At 25.7% G+C, this 5,654-nt stretch overlaps 1 long non-coding RNA gene across 1 annotated transcript; it reads right to left on the bottom strand.

Moving 5' to 3' along the window:
* Positions 1–3,425: 3,425 nt before the first annotated feature.
* LOC128194103 (uncharacterized) lies at positions 3,426–4,263 on the bottom strand. Its single transcript, XR_008245416.1, has 2 exons — positions 4,002–4,263; positions 3,426–3,739 (listed from the first exon to the last, which is right to left on the bottom strand). It is a non-coding gene; the product is annotated as an uncharacterized LOC128194103 (long non-coding RNA).
* Positions 4,264–5,654: the final 1,391 nt, after the last annotated feature.

The following is a 5,654-nucleotide window of genomic DNA, read 5'->3' as shown; positions in this document are numbered from 1 at the left end:
GTTCCATTATTGTAAATATAATACAACATTTTATTATAAAAATCGAGACATGGTCCAAACACACAAAACAACAAAAATTAAACCCAGATTTACTTTTCATCTAAACAAAAAATCATCCTTATCACTAGCTCCTTATACAAAATAAAGAAAAGGAAATAACAAAATAACTTACCTCAACAGCCAGTGACGCAGAAAAAGTAACAAGGTCACGAATGAACAAGAATAGTCTCTTAATCACCTTTCTCAAGCCATAAACATCACTTAGGTTTTGGTGTTTCTAAAGGGCAAACTAATTAGTGACATATAGTGGATAACTTTTGGGGAAATTTTGTAGGGAATAAGTGTTTTTCGTTGTTGTACTTCCCACTCTTTGTTTGTAATTTTGTGATAAAATTATCTTAAAGTTTTTATGGGAAGAGAATAAGAAGTTTTAACTTTATTTCACCCCTCATTTACCAACGGATAATATCCCTTTATAAATAACTAATTACCGACAGGCTCCTCGCAAATCTTTATTGTTCGATATTACCAACAATATTTGATTTACAATTTCTCATATGACCTTATCAACAAATATTTTCTTCAATAGTTTGAACATAGATATTTGTTAGTATTTTCCTCAGTAATTTGTGATTACATATGGATTTTAATCCTTCAGTACAATTCTATCACTAATTTTACTATTTCTTGGAGTGAAACAAGATTATTTTAGTGTTAATCCTTATACAATATATGTAATTATGCAACATTATTATATCCATGATTCAAATATTTTATCAATAAAAATTGATATATCTCACTTAGTCTCAGAGAAAAGGTTGTAATGGGTCAAAGTTGTTCTACCTATACCTTTTTCTCAAAATTTGACATCCAATTACCTATAGATTAAAAAAATAATAATTTTTTACTTAAATAAGTCTTATTACTCAAGACAAACAATTTCATATTAAAGAATCTCACCCAAGCGGGGAATGTTTAGTTGAGAAAAAATAATGTAAATCTATTATTTTTGTGACATTATCACTAAAAGTGATTTTTTTTGTCAAACTTATTAAATAGATTGAAGAACTATATATAAGATTAATCTTCATACGTAAAAAATACATATAAAATATTTTATTTATTAAAAAAAAATATGAACTAGGCTCAAAATACAAATTGAAAGAAATAACAAAGTAATATAATATAAATAACTAAAAATAAAAAATAAATATAAGACATTTAAAATATCTAATAATCTAAAATATCTAATAATCTAAAATATCAAACAACACACCAGTGTCTATTTTTCTTCACATTCATTCAAACGAAATAGATGTATTAGTGTTGTTTTAATCTTACTCTTTAATATCCTTGTTTTTGTTTGGAAATTCTGAATTGATTTGAATTCACTATCTAAATATTTAATTATGAAATAAGATTAAAAAATCTATTCCAAATATTTTAAGAAACATGTGAATGGATTAGTTTCTAAGTGTGTTAATTAACCTTTATTTTCTATGAAATTCCATCATTTTAATCACTAGTAAAGATAGAAAAGAATTGAATATATTTAGATAATCAAAACTAATACATGATTGAATGGTTACATGTAGTCCTAAGTAAGGAGAAAACATCAATACATGATGATAGGTAAAGAAACTAAAATGAAGATCATGAAAAATTTTGTCTTGACCAAAATTTTCGAATGGTGTCATTATTAGAGTTATATATGTATCTATTTCTCTTGTGATTTTATTTTTTCTTTCTAGAAACAATGTTTTTATTTTAAAAAAGTTTACTCATAATTTATTATTCCAAAATCATAACTCATCTTCATGCACTTTTATGGGACTGCTTATTTTCCAACTACTCTAAAGTTAAAGTTTAATCTATTAATAAAATTTACTATCATAATAATATTTAGCTTACTTTTTCCATTTTATTTATAAACTAATCATTTAAAACATAACAAAAAAAATACTAACATCTATTAGTATTCATCAAAAGTTACCTATAATGGTAAAATTTTACAAAAATGGACTTTTGACCTATCACAATTTCATAAAATTAATAGTTAAGAAGAAGTTTATTCGACTTATATGTTAAAATTTGATTATATGTTTAGTTACTAAATGACATTTAACAAAAAGTGTTAATGTATTTCATCCATTAAAGCATGGTTTTAAATTTCAAATTATAATCTCAATGGCAATGTAATTCGTAACTACAGTTGTAGCCCATGCCACGCAAATGTTGAAGTGTTTCTAATTAGTGATGGACACTAACATTTATGAAGAGATTTTGTATATCTGTAATAAATTTAGCTTCCTCTCCTTATATTCTCCTTCAACATAAATGGCTAGTAAATGCCCATTATTCAACTTATCAGTTCTAACTTCAAATAAGCCAAATTCATTTCCACTACTAATTAATCAATAAAAAATCCAAATTATTAAATTCAATTTAAATTCGTATTATTTAAGTCCATTAATTTAAATATATTTACTCTAAATTTAATTTTATATTTTAGGATTTTAAAATCACTTGATTGAATTAGATTGATTACAATTTGGATTGGATTTAAATTGAATATTTTTTAGATTTTGAAAATTTAAAATCAAGAGATCAGCTGGGTCTTTCTTCCTGCACTCTCCTCTTTTTCTACCTACACTCCTGTAAAAGTTGTAATCTCCAAATTATCCCTTATTAAAATTATAACGAAAATCCCTATACTTCCTTACTTTTTATATTTTTTGGATTTGGTGTTTCAGAGAATGTTTTTGAATTAAAAAATAAAAATAAAAATACATTTCAAATCGAGTGTTTTAGAAGATATTTTTGAATTCAAAAATATATTCTGCACCAGTCATTTCGAAATATAAAAAAAAAATTCTGAAACAAGTGTTTGTGAAATATATTTTCAGATTTGAAAATGATTTTTGAAACACCCATTTTAGAATGTATAAAACATAAATCTTCTCCAAAAACAGTGAATCTGGAATGTATACACCCTATTATTACATTCTTATTATCATCAATTTTTAATGATTTTCAAACTGTAAGTAAGAGAAGGAAGTGCAGAGAAAGTTTAAACCATAGTTGTGAGCTCTATGGATGTTGAGACTATCCTTATCCAAGTCAAGGAAAGTGAATCAGACATGGGTCGACAGGAGTGGGTCTAATCCATGAAATTTTAATGGATCTAGACTGAATTTTGAAAAATCTAATCTTATTTTAAAAAGTAAAACTCAATTTTATTAAAAATCAATTTTTAACATGAGATTTTCATTCATTTTTATATTCTAAATTCATTTTATGGGAGCATGATTTTCAATATGTTATTAAGAAATGTACAAAAACGTTTCTTTCTTTTTTTTCATATGGCATAAATGCGTAATTAATCGTAGTGGCCTGTCATTGTTATTGTGATTGGAACATACAAATAAATTGGATAACCACACCAGCTTCTTGTGAGACTACCGACAAGCACAAATATCAGTGCATTCAAATTGGTGAAGATGAATTTGGCACTGACCTTTGGAATCGAAACGAATCATGTTCATTTCGTATGAATAATGTTCTGGAAGAGCCACTTTCTTTTGTGGTCCTCTTCTGCTACAAAATCATGTACCCTTGTTTGAATCAGTAGTAGTACTTTCTCTCTTCATCTCTGCAAGTTCTTCAAAACTGAGTATGCTAATCATCAAGTTATTGCACTTGAAAGCTTGACATCATGTGGCAAAGGAGATATACCATGCTGCAAGATTGAAGGCAAATTGCAATGAGAAAAAGCCCTATAAGAGATTAGACAGAAAACAATAATTTATTCACGAATATGTCAAGCTTTGTTACATCTCAAAATAATAGTTTTCGAAGATTATGAAATACTTTTTTTAAAAAAGAAATCCAAGAGAAGTGGCTTAGAAGACATTAATTAAAAGCTGACATAATGTTGGTGGCAAATTAAGTTATAAACCCTAGCCTTAAATATTGTGGGGAACATGGTGTTATATACTTACCGACAATAATCTTCATATGCAGAACGTAGGTACATGTTCTACTATTGTGTCGGCTAATGATTGCATTGGCAATACCCTAGATGGTTCTTTTGCATAATCATAACTGTTTAATTGTTCTTACTACTTAGTTGAAGTGTTTTTTGGAAACCTGGTAGATTGTATTAGAGAGAATTAAATGATGAAATATTGAGTATGAATGAGTAATCCTTGGGTTTGATTTTGGTGATGGTTGTAAGAATTTGGCATTTTGGATTGGAACAGAAAGTGGATTATGAATTTGAACCACAGAAAAGACAGAGAGAAAAAACAAAAAGGGTCACATCTATAGTTATTTTGTTCAGCACAACAGCACATGCCATTATTCATTTTTGACCCTTACTTTGTTGCAGAGGACGATCGAGTCCCCACATCTTGCCTTTCTTCTGATGAACTTTCACTACCTCCTAAGGCCAATTCTCTTTTTTTTTTTTTTGGAATCTCGACACTATGTGTCTTCATCATCTACATAGAACAGAATAGGGGTCTTCTTTCACTGTGAATACATTATTTTCACTCAAGGAAGATTAATTAAGGGTATCTCAGCATGAAAAATCACGAATTCAAAACAATGTTTTTGTTTGATTTTTCTAGAGAATACAGTAAAGATTTTCTATGTCCAAATATAATAAGTTATACATACGATAATTTCCAACATAAAATCATAAGATTTAATATTTGTATTCTAACGTACTTTTAACTCTGTACTTATATTTTTAACTATTTTTAGAAATGCATTAACACTTGTTGTTAGTCCTATGAATTTCATTCATATCTATTGAACATTTTCAACCATAGCATATGTCATTTTAAAAAATTATTTTGCATAAATTAAATATGTTTTTAATTCTTAAATTTAGATGTACTCAGTTTTAAATTTTTATATATATTTAGGTCTTTCATTAAATTTTAAAAATAAATAAATATAATCTTTTTAAAATAAGGATATTAATTTTATGAATTTGTTAAACGGTATTTCAGACATTTAAGTTGAAACTTGTCAAAGTTATGTAAACAATTCAAATCTCATCTTAAAATACATTTGAAACATCAAAACCAAACCAAATTTAACGTAATTAAATTATAAATAATATATTTATTCATTTTTAAAGTTTAAAAATAAAACTATATCAAAATTGAAAGAAAAATAAATTATAATTGTGTCAAAATTTAAAAACTCAAAACATATTTAATATATATTTTTTATTTATTGTACTAATGAAATTATTTTAATGTTATTAAAAATAAATATTCTATATATTGAGTTTGGATGGTAAAGAAATTTGTACTTAAAAATATTATGTGAACAGTGTGTTTCTCTTCATACTCGATCTTATATTAAGTTATTAAAACATTTTTACTTTATTTCATATTTTATTATAAAACTTATATGTAATTATAATTTTTTCCTGTTATTTGTTATTAAAAGAAGTTACATATTATTTTTGACATTAAATTATTGATAATATTATATTTTATTCAATATGATTTTTTTTCTTATGTGAAAAAAAATGTTAATAAATCATATCTATAAAGATGAGAAAGTGAAACAAATTTTATAATACTGAGATATCAAAGATGATAGAAGTGTAGGTATGTTTACATCACAAACTAAAT

Source organism: Vigna angularis, chromosome 9 (genome assembly GCF_016808095.1).
Source record: "Vigna angularis cultivar LongXiaoDou No.4 chromosome 9, ASM1680809v1, whole genome shotgun sequence".
NCBI lineage: Eukaryota > Viridiplantae > Streptophyta > Magnoliopsida > Fabales > Fabaceae > Vigna > Vigna angularis.
Note: the sequence above shows the minus strand (reverse complement) of the source record. Positions and strands in the feature narration are given on the sequence as shown.